This window comes from Mustela nigripes, chromosome 11 (genome assembly GCF_022355385.1).
Source record: "Mustela nigripes isolate SB6536 chromosome 11, MUSNIG.SB6536, whole genome shotgun sequence".
Classification (NCBI taxonomy): Eukaryota; Metazoa; Chordata; class Mammalia; order Carnivora; family Mustelidae; genus Mustela; species Mustela nigripes.
This window is the reverse complement of record NC_081567.1, coordinates 2780045-2795813: the sequence shown is the minus strand read 5'-3', so window position 1 is coordinate 2795813 and position 15769 is coordinate 2780045. Positions and strand designations below refer to the sequence as shown.

At 39.7% G+C, this 15769-nt stretch overlaps 1 protein-coding gene across 1 annotated transcript in view; it reads right to left on the bottom strand.

The window, feature by feature from the left end:
• SDK1 (sidekick cell adhesion molecule 1) overlaps window positions 1–15769 on the bottom strand; it is a 510153-nt gene that overhangs the window by 419010 nt on the left and 75374 nt on the right. The window lies entirely within an intron of this gene.

Below are 15769 nucleotides of genomic sequence, written 5' to 3'. Positions count from 1 at the left end.
GTAATTTATGTCTTCTTTTTTCCTTCTTCTGGTATTAAGGAAGGCTCTTAAATTATTGATTTGAGACCTTCCCCTTCTTTCCTTCCTTCTTCCTTTCTTTCTTTTTTCAAAGATTTACTAATCAACTTAGTAGGGCAGAAAGAGAGAGAGAGCAGGGGGAGAGGTAAAGGAAGAGGGAGAAAGAGAATCTCCAGTAGACTCCAGATTGAGCATGGAGCTCATCTCAGAACTCAATCTCACGACCCTGAGATCATGACCTGAGCATTCAAAGCCAAGAGTCGGACACTCAACTGACTGAGCCACCCGGGTGCCCTTCCTCTTTTCTAGTATAAACATTATGCTACAAAATTTTCCTCCCAGCATGTCTTTAGCTGCATCCCACAATTTTGGTCTTTTCTACCTCATTTCATTCAGTTCCTTGTATTTCTTTTATTTCCTTCCATTATCTCTGATCCATGAACTACTTAAAAGTATACTGTTTAATATCCACATGCTTAGAGATTCTCCTGTTATCTTTCTGTCATTCGCTTCTAGGTTGGTTCTATTATGTTCATGGAACATACTTTGTATGATTCCAATTCTTTTAAACTTACATTAAGGTTTGGTTTTATGAGCTAGGCTAGGTTCTATTTTGGAAATGTCCCATGGGTACTTTAAAAGAATGTGTATTGTGTAGAGTTGTTCTAAAAATGTCAGTTAGATCTTGTTGGTTGGTGGTGTTGTGTTGTCAGTTCTTCCTGTCCTTGCCATCAATTGCTTCTGTCAATTGGTAAGAGACACCAAATAAAACTGGGGCTTGTGCCTCTGTCTCAGTTTAGCTACTGTTTCCCGTGCTTTGAAGTTGTGATGTTCGGAGCACGCACAGTGAGGATGCCTGTGTCTTCATGGTGGAGTCATCCTTTCGTCCTTAAGTAATGGCCAGTTCTTCCTTTTGTAATGGTCTTTGCTCTAAAGTCTACCTCGGTGGATAGTAACATAGCCATCCCTGATTTTTCTTAAATCAGTGCTTGTATGTCACAAATTTCCACCTCCTATTTTCAACCTATATACACATCATTACGTTGAAGTGGCTTTTGTAGTTACGTAGTCTTGACATCCTCTCTGCCAATCTCTGTCACTTAATTGGCATATTGAGACTTTTATTCACTCTGTTTCTCATTCTTCCTTTCTCTTTTGTTGCCTTACTGTGGGTTGTTGAATGATTTCTAGGATTCCATCTTTTTTTAAAAAAATATTTTATTTATTTATTTAACAGAGAGAGAGAGATAGATCAGAAGTAGTCAGAGAGGCAGGCAGAGAAAGAAGGGGGAAGCAGGCTTCCTGCTGAGCAGAGAGCCCCATGTAGGGCTCAATCCCAGGACGCTGAGATCATGACCTGAGCCGCAAACAGAGAGTTAACCCACCGAGCCACCCAGGCGCCCCTTCATCTTAATCTACTTATAGTGGCTTTTAGTATCTCATTTTATGTAGTTTTTGGGTTTTTTTAAGCAGTTCTCTAATTATTACAGTAGACATAAGTAACTTGTAGGAACACCGTACTACTCCCTGCTGTCTGAATATAAATGTCTCAAGTACCCCCTCTCCATACACTTAGCACCACTTCATATGGTGTAATTTTTTTCAAGTTCCAAATATAAGAAACTCATAGGAGAAGGAGTCTGTACTGTTTACTTTCATCCTACCTCTCTGTTCTTCTTTCCTTTCCACAGTCTCAGATCTTCTCTGGTCATTTCCTTTCTGTTGGGAGGGCCTCCGCCAATCACGCTTCAAGCACAGGTGTTGTAACGACAGGGTCTCTGAGTTGCCACCTTCATTCCTGAAGGACATTTTTGCCAGGCACAGATACAGAATTCGCAAATTGCCAACTCCTTTTTGTCAGCCTGAAGAGTTGTAATTTTTCTTTACTTTTTATATGCTTAAGTATGATACATCTTTGAATTGATTTCATTGATCTTTATCTTCTTTGGGATCCACTCAGCTTCTTGAATCTGCAGGTTTGTAGGGTTTTTTTTTCCCCCCCAATCTGGGAAGCTTTTAGCCATTATTTCCTTGAAGGCTTTTCCAGCTCCACTCTCCTGCCCCTTTCCTTCTGGTATGCTGACAACTTGAATGTTAGATAGCAGATCCTAGAGGCTCTGTTCTTTGTTTTATGTTGTTGTTTTGTCTTTTTAAGTCTATTTTTCTTTGTGGTTCAGACTGAGTAAATTCTACTGATCTATCCTCATAGATACCAGAAATGTTATTAAATTAAAATATATCTGGTAAGATATATTTTATTCTGATTTATTTATTTTTTTTATTTTGATTTATTCTGGTAAGAATATCTGGTAAGATATTCTATCCTTGTCATCTCTACTCTACTACTGAGCTCATCTACCAAGCTTCTTATTCTGATTATTGGAAGCTTCAATTCACTAATTCTTACTTGACTCTTTTTTTTTAAATTTCTTCTTCTTTGCTGAGATTTTCTATTCTGTCATTTCTTCTAAAAGAATTAATAAATTGCTATTGAGGCACTTTTATGAGGGCTGCTTTAAAATCCTCGTCAGGTCATTCCAACATGGGGTTCAATGCAATGTTGGCTTCAGTTGACTGGTTTCTCATTCCAGTTAGGTTTTTCCTGGTTCTGGGTATGGTGAGTGATTTTCAGTTGCATCCTTGACATTCTGGATATTATGATGACCTGATCCTATTAAATAATACTTCATTTTGGCGGGCAAGGCTAGTTTCATGTATAGGGTCTACAGCTGTCTTCTGTGTCTGTAGCTTCAATGAGAATTTATTTTGCAGAGCTATTCAGGTTTCATCTGTTCTATGGGACCTGCTCAGGCTCCTGCTCTCTCCCTACTATTGTTATCCCTATGGTATCTCTAGGCTACCTTTGTCACTGGTTACGAGGTAGGGGATACCTGACCATGTGGACTGAGAAAGCTCCTCTGGGCCATCAGGTGCTAGTAGGCTTCTCACTCAGTCTTGGTTGGTACCACCTGAGGAAGGAAGCCCACCTGATCCATGTTCTTCTGGTAGGTATGGATCAGAAGATGCTGAATCAAACAGTTTTTAATTTAATAACATTTCTGGTAATATTAAGTAATTCATCCATTTATAGTCTGTAGTTCATCTGCAAAAAGTGAAATAAAACCTTAAATCTCCAATTGTATGTGGACAATTTATGACAATCTAGTGTATTTGTGAGTAGTGTTGTTTGATATCTATCATTAACTGATACTAATTACACGTGCAATTTTGGAATATAGTGAACAATAAGGACAATTACAGTCTTAGTATCTAACAGATTTTAAGTCATCATTTGAGAAGTTGAACCAACCCAGAGATGAGCATTCTTTCTATTTGATTCTTCACTTATTTTTTGAGTTTTAATGTATATAATATTGATTCACAACTTGAAAGATCAGAATTATAATCAATCTAAGCCCACACTACACTCTCTCAGAGCCCATGCTAAAGTCTAAAAAGTGGTGTCATTTATTAATTTCATTGTAATTTGCACTTAATTAGAACCTCTCTCTGTTTGAGACTTATATACAAAACAACTCATTCTGGCACAACTGGGAAATAAGATATCCTACAAGAGCAAATTTCTCAGGCATTTAGTGCTCAATGCTTAAAGCCTGGAAACTTGTTTTAGAATCATTATTTAAATAAAATTTTTGAAATTAATTACACTGCAGTTCTCTTCCTTCTTAAATAAAGGGTATTTGATGACATTTAACCTTTTCTTGATGTCTCTGGACCATTTTCACAATTTGTGTGTTGTCCTATAGTGTAGAGCTAATGATACCATCTACTTACATGATACGTACAGAACACAGGGCACTTCAAGGGCATCATCTTACTGGTATGAAATGGGCAAATATTACAGTTAATATTCTCAATTTGGGAGGAAACAGTCTCAGGGAAGTTGAATGACTAGTCGCTAATTAAACAGCCCATTAAAAGGCAGGGAAGGGGTTAAAAAAGCTAACATTCACATTGTGCTTTTATCGAACCAGAGCCCTTTTCCTGAAACTATTTCATTTCATTTTAATAACACTAATTATTATCCTTCATATTTCATAAGGAAAGTAAGGCCTGGAGATTTTAAGCAACTGTCTGGTCACAGAAGGAGCCAGCAAGGCCTCTGCCTCTTGATCCTGCATTGTTTGGAGTTCCAGGGTTTTTAAATCCCCTCAGATCTGAAGTCCAGGCTGCATCTGCCGCACCGTATCTGCAGGATTATTCACACCTTCACGACGTGGCTTCAAACACCCAATGCTCTGCGATCCCACTCCACATTTTACATCTTCCATCCCCTCTGCTGCCGCAGGGCTGTTGGCTCACTCCTGGCTGCTGTCTGTACCCTGTCCTCTCACTGTTTCTGATCTGATATTTCAAATGTGTCTGTGGACCAAGATGAAACAGCCTTTGAATTAGGGTCTGGGGAGCTCTCCCTTTTAAATCAAGCCATGAATTACTGTGATGCCTATCTTGGTTGTGCAAAACCCACTTTGCTGATTCCTGGTTCCCATTCATGTTCTCGATCCCAGTGATTACCAGGTAGAGGACTCATTAACAAGTGACAGGTTGTGACTGTGTTGTCTTACAAGCAATATTACACAAGAATGAGTTAAATATTAAACTGTAGAGTGGTTTTGCTTTCCAGGCTAGTGTATTCTCCAGACGAAAGCTCTAGTTCAGATTCTGTGGCTTAATGATCAGATACTGCAACAGAAAGCTGGGAAAGGTATCTGGTGACCGGCTCTTATTCTGATAGAGTTGGCATAGATTTGAAAAGATAAGTTTCTGGGCTTTCTGGTTACAACTACGAGAGTCTAGACCAAGCCTAATTCAATGGTAAAAGATGGTGTTGGGGAGAAAAAAGTGGGGGGAATCTAAGATCATGAAAGCAACCAACGCAGAAACTCCTGAGGAGAGGCAGAGAAAGTGTGCACTCCTGTATGTCTTTCCTTCCCAAACCCTTTCTTTCTTTAAACTCTTTGGAAACCCCTCCTTCCCCGCCCCCCGCCCCAGGATTTCTTCAGGCACAGAAAGACAAACAACCACAACTGTCCTTTACATGGAGCCTCAGTTCCCAAAGGACACTGAAGTGAAACATCATTATCTTCTATATCCTAACAGAGGAAGATTATGTCTTCACCATCGGTCTATTTGTCGACCAGACGCATGCAGCTCTGAAACAGGTGTTGGTCTCCGGGGTGCGCTCACACCTGCTGGCTTGCCAAGAGATTCCCCGCACCCTCCACCACCTCCTGCAAGCCAACTGGGGCCACGGCCACACAGGGCTGCCCTTTGGCCCCAGCCACACGGCCACATAGATGTCTCCTTGGTTGTATCTCTCCCCTCCAGATAGGTTTGGGGCTAACAAGACAATGGGTTTGTACCTTCTCAAAGACTTTTGAAAATGCTCTAACCCAAAGCAGGGAACTGAGTGGTGTGACCAAAGGGTCTGTGGGGCAGATGCTGTGAAGTGCCGGGGCCCTCACAGAGCCTCTCAGTGGACAATCAGCCACATTTAGACTCAACTCTTTATGTAAACTTTTCTGAGCCTTTCCTCCAGAACAAATTTTCGTGTCCAGGTATACCCCCGAGTGTGTGTGTGTGTGTATGTGTGCGTGTGTTTGTAACAACAGAACCTCTGTACACTACATGTCTGTCTACAAGCCCATGTTGCGTATGTCATGAAGTCAATGAAACCTTATCATCTTTACAACAATGGGTGACAGAGGCGCCTGGGTGGCTCAGTGGGTTAAAGCCTCTGCCTTTGGCTCAGGTCATGATCCCATGGTCCTGGGATCGAGTCCCACTTCGGGCTCTCTGCTCGGCGGAGAGCCTGCTTCCCCCTCTCTCTCTGCCTGCCTCTCTGCCTACTTGTGATCTCTGTCTGTCAAATAAATAAATAAATATTAAAAAAAAAATAATGGGTGACAATTATGGTTCATGACATTGAGCACTTCCTTTGCTCCAAACAGAAGCTTTTCACATTGTTTCATAGGAACCTCCCAACAACCTTCTTATGTAGATACTAACATTACTCTCAATTACAAATGAGGAAACTGAGCTTTAGAGAGACTTAAGTCACTTGCCCACATAGGACAGCTGCCTGAGAGAAATCTCCCAAAGGGTCAGCCATGCCAGTCTCTTCCCAGACCCCTGCTTCCCACAGCAGCCAAGTGCAGAGAGGATCAGGCTGCACCCCACTCAATAGATGCTCAGAATGAAATTCCAAAGGACACAAATGGTCCAGAGGGCCTCAAGGGTTCTGGTCCCTGCCTCTCTCCATCCCCACTGCTGGGCTTCTCCTCCTGACTTACCATATTCCCATCCATTCATTTCCTCTTGCTTCTCCAATAAACTTTTCTGCTTTGGGGTCTCTGAGTGTGCCGGGTACCTCTAAGGCCTGGAATGCTCAAACCCCACGTATTTACTGGCTCATTCTTAAACCTCAGGAATCAGCGCAAGAGTCACCTGCGCAAGGAGCAGTCTTCCTTGGCCATCCACCAAATGACCCACCACCTGTGTTACATGAATCTGTTTCCTTCATATAATTTCTAGCAATCTGGAATTATCTTGTCTATTCAGTTGTTTGTTAACTGTCTGTCTCTGTCTCCCCCACATAAACCTAATGAGTTCAGATATCTTATTTGTCTACTCTTTGATGTATCCTTGAAGTATAAGTGCAGAACTAAACAAATCTTTAATGACAAAATAAGTAAGTTCATAACAGCAAATATGATGGAAAGTATAGTCTCCTAAGGTAAAGGAGAGTATTTATTTATTTTTTTTAAATTTACTTGTTTATTTTAGAGAGAGCAAGCAAGTGAGTTGGGGGGAGGGGCAGATGGCAAGGGAAAAGTAGACTCCCCACTGAGTGTGGAGCCTGATGCAGGGCTTGGTCCCACAACCCTGAAATCATGACCTGAACCGAAATCAAGAGTTGGACGTCCAACAGGTCCCCCAGGTCCCCCAAGAGTTTTTTCATTTTAAAGGGGAAAAAAAGAAAAGCTGCAAAAGTGTTTAGAAATACTTCTATGTTGTCTAAAAAAGTCAAATGATAACATTTCCTGTGATAAAAGAGACATTATATCAACTTTCTTAAATTACATAATTTGAACTTTTGGACACAAAGCTTTTCTACTTTCTGAACAATAATAAAAATTACTATCAAATTATGGTTGATGAATTCACAAAAGCACCTCCTGGGAGCTCTCTGGAAATAAAATTTAATTTTAAAGTTTGAAAATGACATGAATGTAAAAGAATGGCTTTCAAATGTCCTTGATATTTTAGGAAAAAATCTCTATATTACTCCATGAAGCCAGTAATAAAGTTATCAGCCAGGTAGTTATTGATGATACAGCATTTGGTTTGCTGGGTAACAGCATAAGGCGACCTGAAAACAGAAATAATCAAAGGCCAGTGCCCACACTCCCAAGACATTTTCCAAGATGCAGATGGAGGTTGGCTCCTGAGACTGCTGACCCAGCGGACTCCCTGTGGCCTCCTTCTGGATCCTCGACCCCTCCTGTTCAAGCACTAGCACACCCCGCATGCCCTCCCACCTTTCCGCCTCAGCGGCCACTGTTCTAACACATGACAGAACACAGGAAATGTGAGAAGACTGTTCAAGAAAATCTAGGAACTAGACAACTACTGCAAAGCACTGTTACAGCCTGTTCTCATATCAAAACTAGAAACAACTCCAACGAGAGCTCTGTCTTTAATCATTCCAGCATGTGAACTTCAATAAAAAATGATTTTATTTGAGCAATGCATTATTTTTCCTGGCCTCCTTAAAATGGCATGAAATGAAGGAACAGTGGACAAACAAGCTCCTGGGTGTCCACCATGTAATGATCCCACGTCAGGCTGGTCATCCTGAAGGACACGGGGGTATTTCACATGACCTCTCTTACAAGAAACCCAGGTAGGAAAACAAGATGCCAACAGGGGAAACAAGGGAAAAACTAATTATAGCATACCGGGGGCTATAAGTATCACAGAATTTGTCACTGAAAAAAGACACAAATATCCATTCTCTATCTGTCCTAAAGGGGTAGAAAATAGAAAATATGTGCTAAGCATTACCTAAAGTTAAATAAGAAATGCTCAGAGTTTTAATGTAAGTCTATGTAAGTCTTGGTGCACCAGCACAACACGCTCTGCTCCCTTGAACTTGCAGCAGAGCTTGCAGCAGAGCTCATCATGAGGTCCTAGGTGATAAGCACCAGAGGCGAAAATCTGTGATTTCTAACCTTTGTACGTGCTGGTGAGCCAGAGTCTCCTTTGATTTTAGAAGTTTAGTTCCTCCCACAAAGTAGCTAAAAGAGTTTTGCAGAAGCCAAATTTCAAGGTAAGAATTTTACTTTTAAAAACAAGGAACCATCTGCTGATGCAAACCAACAGACACACAAAACTTCACAGGATGAGACCGCAACCGAACAAAGCCGCCTGGAAAAGGGGACAATTCGGACCCAAACAACATCTAAGAAGACTGCTTTTTAAACCCAAAACATTTTATTTTTTGAAACAATTTTAGATTAACAGGAAGTTGGAAAACTAGTACAGAGAAACTCCGTGTGCCCTTCATCGGACTCTCCGGACACATTTTGAGTGCAGTGCGATGAGACACCAGGAGGCTGACGTGGGGACAAGGGCTGCTCTTTAACACATGTGCAGCTGGCCTCACCCATCCAGTCAGGGTGCAGAACTCCTCTGTCACCACAAACACCTCCTTGGGAGGACCCACTCACTCCACCCCCAACCCGACATCCACCAACTGGTTCTTCAGGTATGTCATTCTGTCATTTCAGGAATGTTCTATAAACACAGCAGTTTGAGAATGTTCAGGGTCTCTTTCCATTCAGGATAACTCCCTGGGCTCTCGCCAAGGGGCCTCGCTGGTAACAGTTCATCCTTTATGACGCCGAGCAGCATTCTGCGGGATGGATGCCTTACCCTTTGTTTACTCATCACCCACTCGAGAACATACAGCCTATTGCCAGTTTCTGGCCACTATGAACAACACTTCTGTGAACAAGCGGGGGCCCATTTTGTGCGGACATAGGTTTTCACATCTCTGGGATGAACTGTTGTCTTAGAATCAGGGTATGTTCTGTTTTATATTTGTTTGTTTTTAAAGAAACTGTCAGACTATTTTCCAGCGAGGCCAGACCATTTTACCTTGCCCCCTAGGAATGTCTGATCCATGCAGGTTCTCCAGATCCTTACAGGCATTTCCTATCAGTTACTACTTTCTATTTCAGTGATTCTAAAAGCTGCACGGTGATATCTCATCGTGGTTTTAATGTGTATTTCTCTGATTGTCAGGAGTGTTGAGTATGTTTTCATGTGCTTATTTGCATTCCCCTGTCCACTTTCATGGAATGTCCCCTCAGGTGGCTTGCCCATTTTAGAACTGGGTTTTCTACTGCAGTTTTGAGAGTTCTATGGTCTGGACATGAGTGCTTTTTCAAATACATGGCTGGCAAATACTTTATTGAAGTCTATAGCTCTTTAGCAGAACTAAAGTTTTAAGATTTGAAGAATTCCAATTTAATGCTTTTTTCTTTTATGGACCATGCCTTTGGTGGCATGCCTAAGCACTCTCACCAACTCTTAACCCCACAGATTTTTCTCTTATGTCTTCTTCTGAAAGTTCAGTCATTTTACATTTAACATTTAATCCAACACATTTTGAGTTCATTTTTGTATGAGAAATAGGGTTTAGGTCAAGGTTTATTTTTTTGCCTATGGATGTTCAATCATTCTAGCACCACTTGCTGAAAAGACCATTATTCCTCCTTCATTGAATTGCTTTGTACCTTTATCAAAAATCAGTTGGCTGTACCTATGTGGCTCTATTTCTGGGCTCTCTGTTCTGTCCCATTGATCTATGTATCTATCCCTACGCCAATACCACAGGGCTTTTCTTACTTTAGTTATCTAGTAAGAATTCAAATTGGATGGAGTGATTTCTCCCACTTTATCCTTCTTTTTCAACATCATTTCAACTCCTTTGCTTTACCACATACATTTTATAACCACCTTTTCTGTACCTACAAAATGATCTTGCTAGAATTTTGAAAGGAACTGTATTAAACCTACCTATACATTGGTTTGGGGAAAACTGACTTCTGTCAATCCATGAACATGGCACCTCTCCCCAAATATTCAGATTTTGATTTTTCTCATCAGTACTTCACTTTTTCAGCACCAGGCCTTGAACATATTTTCTTAGCTGTACACTGAATTATTCCTTTTTAAAGCAACTGTATTTGTATTTCGATTTCCATATGTTCACCATTATTATATAGAAATGTGGTTAATTTTTTTAAATTAATTTATTTATTTTCAGAAAAAACAGTATTCATTATTTTTTCACCACACCCAGTGCTCCATGCAATCGTGCCCTCTACAATACCCACCACCTGGTACCCCAACCTCCCACACCCCCGCCACTTCAAACCCCTCAGATTGTTTTTCAGAGTCCATAGTCTCTCATGATTCACCTCCCCTTCCAATTTACCCCAACTCCCTTCTCCTCTCTAACACCCCTTGTCCTCCATGCTATTTGTTATGCTCCACAAATAGGTGAAACCATATGATAATTGACTCTCTCTGCTTGACTGATTTCACTCAGCATAATCTCTTCCTGTCCCGTCCATGTTGCTACAAAAATTGGGTATTCATCCTTTCTGATGGAGGCATAATACTCCATAGTGTATATGGACCACATCTTCCTTATCCATTCGTCCGTTGAAGGACATCTTGGTTCTTTCCATAGTTTGGCGACCATGGCCATTGCTGCTATAAACATTGAGGTACAGATGGCCCTTCTTTTCACGACATCTGTATCTTTGGGGTAAATACCCAGGAGTACAATTGCAGGGTCATAGGGAAGTTCTATTTTTAATTTCTTGAGGAATCTCCACACTGTTCTCCAAAGAGGCTGCACCGACTTGCATTCCCACCAACAGCGTAAGAGGGTTCCCCTTTCTCCACATCCTCTCCAACATATGTTGTTTCCTGTTTTGTTAATTTTGGCCATTCTAACTGGTGTAGGGTGGTATCTCAATGTGGTTTTAATTTGATTCTCCTTGAGGGCTAGTGATGATGAGCATTTTTTCATGTGTCTGATAGCCATTTGTATGTCTTGATTGGAGAAGTGTCTGTTCAGATCTTCTGCCCATTTTTGATATGTTTGCCTGTTTCGTGTGTGTTGAGTTTGAGGAGTTCATTATAGAGCCTGGGTATCAACCTTTTGTCTGTACTGTCATTTGCAAATATCTTCTTCCAAAGATAAACTCAAAATGGATAAAAGACTTCAACGTGAGACAGGAATCCATCAGAATCCTAGAGGAGAACATAGGCAGTAATCTCTTCATTATCAGCCACAGCAACTTCTTTCAAGATATGTCTCCAAAGGCAAAGGAAACAAAAGCGAAAATAAACTTTTGGGACTTCATCAAAATCAAAAGCTTCTGCACAGCAAAGGAAACAGTCAAAAAAACAAAGAGGCAACCCATGGAGTGGTTGATTTTTTTATGCTGTATCTTATGACGTTAGAGTTTTTTTTATTCCAGGTCTTTTATCCATTTTGAGTTTATCTTTGTGTACGGTGTAAGAGAATGGTCGAGTTTCATTCTTCTACATATAGCTGTCCAGTTTTCTCAGCACCATTTTTTGAAGAGACTGTCTTTATTCCACTGTATATTTTTTCCTGTTTTGTCGAAGATTATTTGACCATAGAGTTGAGGGTCCATATCTGGGCTCTCTACTCTGTTCCACTGGACTATGTGTCTGTTTTTATGCCAGTACCATGCTGTCTTGGTGATCACAGCTTTGTAATAAAGCTTGAAATCAGGTAACGTGATGCCAGGAAGGTTTGTTTGTTTTTTAATATAGATTATTATTATTATTTTTTAAAAGAATCTTCGAAATTGGGATCCCTGGGTGGCTCAGTCAGTCAAGCCACTGCCTTTGGCTCAGGTCATGATCCCAGAGTCCTGGGACTGAGTCCCACATTGGGCTCCTTTCTCAGTGGGGATCCTGCTTCTCTCTCTGCCTCTGCCTGACACTCTGCCTATTTGTGCCCTCTCTTTCTGACAAATGAATAAATAAAATTAAAAAAAAAAAAGAATCCTTGAAATCTTCAAGGTTGACCATCACGTCAACAGCAAATACAAAGTTATTTTTCTTCTTTTCCTAACTGTATGCCTTTAGTTCCCCCGCTCCGCCCAGCCCTCACTACAGAGCTGGCTAGAGATCCTAGTACTGTGTTGAAGGGGCGTGCTGAGAGTGGAGAGATACCCTTGTCTTGTCACCAAGTATGGGGGGGGGGCACACACTCAGTATAGCACCACTGAATATGATGTGAGCCATAGTTTTGTGCATGCTACTTATCAAGTTGAGGAAGTTCTCTCTAGTACGAGGTTGATTTTTTTTTTTTTTTTTGAATGGGTGTGAATTTTGTCAAATTTTCTGCATCAATTGATACGATCATATGACTTTTCTTCTTTAGGCTGTTAGTATGGTTTACTGCATTGACTGATTTTTGAATACTGAACCAGTCTTGCATAACTGGCATAAATCCTAGGTGATCACAATGTATAATTCTTTTAGATATACTGCTGAATTTTATTTGCTAACAATTTGTTAAGGCTTTCTTATTTGTACTTATGAGGAATACTGGTCTGTAATTTTCTTTTGTTGTGTGAACTTGTGTGTGTTTTTTTCTGTTTTGGGTATCAAAATAATACTGCTGATTCATAAAATTAATTGAGAATTATTTCACCTTCTTCTATTTTCTGGAAGAGATTGGGTAGAATTGCTGGGGTTAGAGGAAGTTGGTTGTTTTTGTTTTTATTTTAAAGTTTGGTACAACTCTCCTGTTAAACTATGTGGGCCTGCAGATGTCTTTTTAGGAAGGTTAAAATTTTTAAATCAATTTCCTTACTAATTACAGGGCTTTTCAAATTGTCTAGTTCACATTGAGTAAGTTGTGGCAGTTTGTACTGGTTGGGAAACTGACTTATTTCCTCTAACTTATCCGATTTTGCATGTAGGATTATTCATAGCATTCCCTTATTTTTTTTTTTTTAAATTTTTTATTTTTATAAACATATATTTTTATCCCCAGGGGTACAGGTCTGTGAATCACCAGGTTTACACACTTCACAGCACTCACCAAAGCACATACCCTCCCCAATGTCCATAATCCCACCCCCTTCTCCCAACCCCCCTCCCCCCCGGCAACCCTCAGTTTGTTTTGTGAGATTAAGAGTCACTTATGGTTTGTCTCCCTCCCAATCCCATCTTGTTTCATTTATTCTTCTACCCACTTAAGCCTCCATGTTGCATCACCACTTCCTCATATCAGGGAGATCATATGATAGTTGTCTTTCTCTGCTTGACTTATTTCGCTAAGCATGATACGCTCTAGTTCCATCCATGTTGTCGCAAATGGCAAGATTTCATTTCTTTTGATGGCTGCATTTCTGTTCGATGTCTGCAGGGTCTGTAGTGCCATCACCTGTTTCAGCCCAGATACCAGGAATTTGTGTCCTCTTTCTTTTCTGTGTGTCGGTTTTATTACAGGTTTGTCTGTCTTACTGATTTTTGTAATTAGCCTTTTTTACACTGATACTCTCTATGTTTTTGTTTTCAACTTCATTGTTTTCCTTCTCATCTTTGTTCTTTTCCTTCTTTCTGCTTACATTAGGTTTACTCTGTTCTTATTTTTCTAGCATCTTAATGTTGGAGCCTTGATGGATTTTAAACTTTTGTTCTGTTCTAATGTAAGAATTTAGTACCACTAAGTTTCCCACTTCATCTGCTTTAGGTGTATCCTACCAATTATAATATGTTGTGTTTTAATTTTTTTTTTTTTTTAAGATTTTACAGAGAGAGAGAGATCACAGGTAAGCAAAGCAGCAGGCAGAGGGAGCAGGGGGAAGCAGGTTCTCTGCTGAGCAGAGAGCCCGATTTGGGTCCCAGGACCCTGAGATCATGACTTGAGCAGAAGGCAGACAGATGCTTAACCAACTGAGACACCCAGGCGCCCCTTTGTGGCTTCTTTGACTCGTGGTATTTTGAAATATGTTGTTTCCAGGTCTTTGGACATTTTCTCGCTACCTTTATGTTATTAATGTCTAATTTGACTCCATTGTGGTGAGAGAACATACTCTATGATTTCAGTTATTTTAACTGCATTAAAGTTTCTTTTTGGGTAAGGACAATGACTGTCTTAGTACATGTTTAATGAGAGCTGAAAAGAATGTATACTCAGCTATTGCTGAGTGATGTGTCCTATAAATACCAATTAGATCCTGTTGGTTGATAGCATGTCTAAGTTATTCAAATCCTTGCTGATTTCCTGACTAGTTGTTCTATATAATATTGAGAGAGGGTTATTAAGTCTCCCAATGTAAGTGTGGACTGTGATTTCTCCTTCCACTCTATAACATTTATTTCATGTATTGCAACTCAACTGTTATATATCTTTGGAATTGACATGTCATCCTGGTAGACTGACCCATTTTTGTTACATCACTTCTTTGCTCTAAACTCTATTTTAGCTGATATTAATCTAGTCAGTCCTGAATTCTTTTAATTTATGTGTGCATGGCCTTTTAGGTCCTTTTACTATCAATGTATAATTATTTTGAAATTAGTTTATTTGTAGACAGCATACAGTTGGGTCATGATTTTTTTTTTAAACTAGCCTACCAATCTCTGTCTTTTCACTGGTATATCTTAACTATTTATACTTACTGCAATTACGATATTTTGGGGTTTAAATCTCCCATTTATATTTTTGTCTGCTGCCTGTTTTCTCTGTTTTTTTTTTTTTTTTTAATTTCTCTGATTTCTTTTTTGCTGCTCCCCTCCTCCCCTGCCAAATGTTACTTAAATATATCCAGAATTCTATTTTGTTGTATCTGGTGTTTCTGAGTGTATCTCTTTACATAGTGTTTTAGTGGTTGTTCTAAGTATTACATTTTAATCACATAACTTATGATGGTGTGCTTGTGTCAACATTTTACCAATTTGAGCAAAGTATAGAAACCTTAGCTCACTTTAGATTCCTTATCCTACCCCATGTATAATAAGATTATCATCAATATTTCCTCTACATTTCCAATAAGCATTTTGCAGTCTTATACTTTTTGCTTCAACCATCAAACATAATTTAGAAAATTCACAAGTATCCTCAAACTATTCCAAGAAATGTAAGAGGAAAGAAAACTTCCAAATATATTCTACAAGGCCAGCATTATCCTGATACCAAAACCAGATCAAAAACAAAACAAAACAAAAACTCAGACAAAAACAAAAACAAACCCACAAAAAAGAATCCTACTGGCCAGATCCCTGATGAACACAGTCGAAGAAATCCTCAACAAAATATTAGCAAGCCACATACAATACATGAGAAAGATCATTCACCCTGACCAAGTGGGATTTATTCTAGGGAATGCAAGGATGGTTCAATGTTTGCAAATCAATGTGATACATCACATCAACAAATTGAAGGATAAAAAACATAAGATCATCTCAATCGATGCAGAAAAAGCATTTCACAAAATTCAACATTTACTAGTGAAAGAACTCTCAATAAAGTGATGTTAGAGAGAATATACCTCAACACAATAAAATCCATGTGGAAAATGCACTGCTAAAATCATACCCCACTGTAAAACAAACAACAACAACAAAACCCCAACAGCTTTTCTTCTAAGATGAGGAA